Below are 5,903 nucleotides of genomic sequence, written 5' to 3'. Positions count from 1 at the left end.
GATAGAAAATTCAATTATCTTTCAAATACTTCTAATGGAATTGAAACATTAGAAGTAATGATGCAGACACATTTTCCTTGTTCCACATTCATTTATAAAAGTGATGGAAATGTTGCAGGAGACACAACTAGTGATGAAGAATCCAGGATGACTCCTCTACAAGAAACCACTGTCGAGAATTCTAATATTAATTCACATTCAGCTTTGAGTACTGCCTAGAAAAAGGCTGATGAAATATTCACGAAAACCAAAGTAGAATGGGCAATTAACTCATTCAATCCATTCAAATCACCGGGCAGGGATGGAATATATCCAGCATTTTTACAAAAAAGTGGTGGATTATTTACTTCCTGTCTTTCAAATATGTTCAAGGCAAGCTTGACGCTTGGTTACATTCCTAAATCATGGCGTCAAGTTCGCGTTGTGTTTATTCCGAAAGCTAACAAGAAAGATAAAACTTCTCCTAAATCATTCAGGCCAATAAGTTTGTCGTCAATAATGTTAAAAATTATGGAAAAACTTATTGATTACTACATTAAGTCAACATATTTGAAACAAAATCCTATAAACAATAGTCAGTTCGCTTATCAAACGGGGAAGTCGACTGTAACTGCATTACATACACTCGTTTCAAAAATAGAGAAAACATTTGAAGCGAAAGAAATTTTGCTTGCAACCTTTCTTGATATAGAAGGAGCTTTTGATAATGCTTCGCATAAATCAATGACGAGAGCAATGTTGAAGCGTGGCTTTGATATATGCATCGTGAGATGGATCTGTGAAATGTTATCAAAACGCGAAATCACATCCACGCTAGGTAGTGCATCCGTTTCCGTAAAATCCGTAAAAGGGTGTCTACAAGGAGGCGTACTATCGCCACTTCTATGGTCACTAGTAGTGGATGAACTATTATCAAATCTGAAGTCACAAGGTTTCGAAGTAATAGGGTTTGCTGATGACATTGTTATAATTGTCCGAGGAAAATATGACGATGTCATTACAAACAGAATGCAACGAGCCTTAGATTATACAATGCATTGGTGCGTATCCGAAGGGTTGGATATAAATCCTTCAAAAACGCACATAATTCCCTTTACAAAAAGGAAAAAGTTCAAAATTTCTGGTCTTCGTATGAAAGGAGCTTTAATGACACTTTCTTATGAAGTAAAATACCTAGGAATCATATTAGATTCCAAACTTAATTGGAATTCACACTTAAAACAGATCATAGAAAGGGCAACAAATGTAAGCGAACTTTCGGAAACAAATGGGGACTAAGGCCTGCTATGATTCACTGGATATATACGGCCATTATCAGACCTAGAATCATTTATGCTTCTTTAGTATGGTGGACCAAAACTAAAGAAAAATGTAGTATCAAAAAGCTAGAAAAACTTCAAAGGCTAGCTAGGTACTGTTTGTACAACAGGTGCAATGCGCAGCACACCTACGAAAGCTTTAGATCAGCGTTTCTCAAACTATGGGTCGCGACCCACGGGTGGGTCGCGGGGTGATTTTTGGTGGGTCGCGTAGTCTTTATTAACTTATGCCGAATGTTATTGCTAGCCATTTTTTAATTTTCGAATACTCCCTTGGAGAATCCATTCGTAGAAGAGTTATTTCTAGAATTTCGGTTTCTCCTTAATTCTTTTCAAAATTTTGTTTTATAAGTCTTGTGTGCAGTATATTAAATGTTGAAACTACTGTTTTTGAATCGATTCCGAAAGCATGAGTTTTCTAATGGAAGTTTTAAGCATAGAGAAACAGACTTTACACTCCGCTCGCTTCTTATCGAACACCTCTTTAACGGTTGATTCAAATATTCGGTAGTTGGTCAATTGACCACTCGCGGCGTTGGTATTGTTTTTGCTCCTGTTTGACGTTTGCTCACTACCACCACCTAGTGGTGGTCCGGCCAAGTATAGTACGATTGGCATTGGGCGATTGCGTTTTCGTAACGATGTTTTAATGTAATTTGTTCGAAGCGTTACGTCTGTTTCTCTGTGTTTTGAAATTCGGGTACAATTTTACCGTTCAAGTTGTTGCTTGCGTTAGCAGCAGTAGCAGTTTCAGCAGTAAAAATATCAAAATTTATAAATACCAAAAACCAGCAAAAAATTACCAAACATCGACAAGAAACTTTCTCTTCAACGAACTTCAGTAAAGATAAACTTCTGTAAAATTCCGATGAAAGTCGATCATCAAACGGAACAACTGAAAAGTGATTCCAATAAAATTGGAAATAAAATAAGTGTGAATGAAGAATATTATTAAACATTTCAAGAGGACTCATCTGACCATGCAGCAGTACTAGAATTCTAAAAACTACTTGATGTTCACTCACTCGCTGTGAATATCTGTAGCATTTTCAACCGAGATTTAATTTTAGACTAAGAGTTAACTGATGCTGCAAACTTGTTCATCTTAACCTTTTTGAGATTAAAAAAAAAACTATAAGAGCACTATAAATAGAATAAGGCTACGTCACGTAAGTTTATGACAACCTATGAAAGTGATGAAATGTATTCACCGTCAAGGCACCATTCACCGTGGATTTAAGAGGATTCGGGGCAAATAAGAGCTGTCATTTGACACCAGTCATATAAACATTGTTGGTGCCGCTTCTAATTGCCTTCATTATAGGTTAAAATTATAGCAATATCCACAGAAGTAGAAAAATTTTCACAAAATTTGGTGATATAGTACAATTAGTAAAGGGTAGTAGGGTCGCCTAATTCCGTGGTAGGTCACCATTCACCGTGGTAGTAGGGACCCATTCACCGTGTATGAGAAATTTTATTCTACTTTGTTTAAAAATGATCAGAACAACCCAGCCAAGGGAATTTTCTTCGTTTAAATTCATTTCAAGTAATAACTTGCAAGATTTTATTAGAAAAACGAATGTTCAAATTTTCGATTTTTTCTAGATATATGGGACAATATGGGGCACGGTGAATGGAGACCATTGATTTTTAGGGTACCCATTTACCGTGCATTTTTGTTTCAATTAAAAAGTACGAGTAATCGTACTTTCTTGTTAAACTTACTTCGGTAATGCAAAATACATACCTGATATGTGAATTTAATTGCTTCTTGGTGGAATAAAAACGTTACTACATTTAGTTTATCGCTTAAATCACCTTAGCGCAGTTTTCGTTTTTTCACTATGAATGCAGTGAACGAGCAGAAACCCGCTTCATGTAAACACACTTTAGTGTCAAAATGATACTTTTAAATGTTTCTAATGAGCGTTTTGACATGGTAACAATACATTAGTGTTGTATTAGTGAAATTGAAGGGAAATTGTCATATCATTCAATCATAATATGGAAATAATGAAAAAATATTCGAAGGCACACGGTGAATGGAGCCCCCACGGTGGATGGCGCCTTGACGGTATTTGAAGGCAGTCCAAATTTGCAAAAAAAAAAACTTATTTTATAAATTTTCGTGCTGGTGGGTCGCCAAATTCTTTAAAAACCAAAAGTGGGTCGCAAGCTGAAAAAGTTTGAGAACCCCTGCTTTAGATGCAATTTTGAATCTTTTACCACTTCATCAGTTCATTCAATTGGAAGCAGACAAAAGCGCGCTTCGTATTAAGCAATACAAATCTCTCCTTGACGGTGACATCAAAGGACATTTAAGTATTTTGAAAGATATCAAAATTAATCCATTGATTACAGTCAACAATGACTGGATGGAAGCAAAATTCAATTTTGACCGTATGTTTAATGTGATAGAACCAGATCGTACTGTTTGGACCGTGGAAGGATCACATCTTCGACCTGGATCTATAATATTTTACACTGACGGATCGAAACAAAATGACCAAACAGGAGCAGGAGTAACAGGTCCTGGTGTAAATCTCTCAGTTTCAATGGGAAGATGGCCAACCGTCTTCCAAGCTGAAATACAAGCAATTTTGGAATGTGTTTCTATTTGTTTAAAAAGAAAGTATAAACATACTAACATTTGTATATTCTCCGATAGTCAAGCAGCTTTATCTGCTTTGAAATCGTTTACATGTACATCAAAGATAGTATGGGAATGTGTTCTCTTACTTCAACAATTATGTATCAATAATGCAGTCAATATTTACTGGGTACCGTCAATGGGGGTGTCATTGGGCCAAAACTGCATAGTCCATCCCATTTTAAGTCGTTACAACAATACTTTAGCTCTAAATCAATGTTGAATTCAAAAGACACGTTCATTTATATATTGTTTAGGATTGTTTAAAGTATAAATGCTTCAACTTTATTTTTGACAATAATACAGAGTAATTAAAATTGGCCCAATTTCACCCCTTCGAGGGGGTGACATTGGGCCAAACACTAAAATTCAATCCAAATAGTTCAATGTGAGAAAATATCGCTTGCAAATCAAAACTAATAAATATATAGCTGCTTGCGCACAACCTATCAGTGCCTAGTCACTTTAAAATAACATCACAGACAAACAAACGTGAAAGTTTGACCACATTCATTGTAAACGAACGTTGATCAATTACAATACATCCGCTATCCCCTGGATATAACTCCAACTAGCATTCTCAAAAGACAAAAGAAATATTTCCTCATCATCTACATATAAACTGATATGCGTGCATTTTTAATTTGGCATGAATCTTACATTTATTTCTAAAACAATCGTCGTTTTATGCATAAAATAATGTGAATACTCGCAGTTGTTTTAATTCACATTTGTAGGGTTCTCGTACTGACTGCATTGCTTTTATATGGCCCAAAGCAAGGGGAATGACATATCCTTTTCTAACCGGAATATCCGCATTTATCCGTTTCTAACCGTCGTTAACCGCGTCTAACTTCTGCTCACTTAGCAGCTCGTTTAGCAACGGTTAGCGACGGTTAGAAACGGATAAATGCGGATATTCCGGTTAGAAAAGGATATGTCATTCCCCTTGGCCCAAAGTCACCCCCAAAATGAGTTATTTGCCCTACAGCTTGAATTAATAAGTTTTTCATGCAAAATAGCATACAAAACCAAGAAAACTTATATTACTTCTCAAAACAACTACCCAATATATCTAGAGAACAGCAGTTCATTACATGTCCGATGTTCAGCTGTTTTCTACTGGGCATTTTAAAACAACGATTTTGTACAGTACGCTTAACCATGATATTCACATCACGTTTTCTTAATGGAAAGTTAACAAAATGTGACATTTTTCTACAGCGGATGATCAACGCAAGTTATATTTGCCATATGGTATCAGCTTTTTGATAATCACTTTAATAAATGTTAGTATTTTGAGCGAAACATGTTTCTTGATTTTTGGCCCAAAGTTACCCCCCAGGCCCAATGTCAACCCCGACTGGCGGTAACACAAAAGATACCCAACTTGTAAGAATTTGAACAACATATTTGAAATCAGGGCCCCCACAATTAGTATGTAAGGGTATTTAGGGTATTTCATGTATTTTGGACAGGCTGATGACAACGTTGGAAAAATCGCCCCCTAGCTTCCTTAGAAAGCAATCGATTATTTCGCAAAGTTACTAATACGCTTATAATATGATTGTACTTTGCGTTCCTGGTGACAAAAACCTTAACGAAAGCATTTTAAGATGAGAAAATCACCATTTCCAATCGCCTGTTAGAATTGCATTTTGGACACCGAATATATGTTTTGGACACTCTCAGGTATATATAATTTGGACAGGGCAATAATCTCAATGTTTAGCCATGAAAACTGCTAAATCATGGAAGTAGCATAAATTAACAAATATTTTCTTACAAATAATCAAATTTCTTCGCTTAACAGGCATCTATTTTGATAACTATTACAGTTTTTGTTAAAATCGGGAAAATATCGCCAGACCCACAGAATACGCCTCCAAGCATGCAATCGCACAGCATCCCCATGTACACTCTGAATCAAG

Source organism: Aedes albopictus, chromosome 2, assembly GCF_035046485.1.
Source record: "Aedes albopictus strain Foshan chromosome 2, AalbF5, whole genome shotgun sequence".
In the NCBI taxonomy this organism is placed as follows: Eukaryota; Metazoa; Arthropoda; class Insecta; order Diptera; family Culicidae; genus Aedes; species Aedes albopictus.
This window is presented reverse-complemented; position numbering follows the sequence as displayed.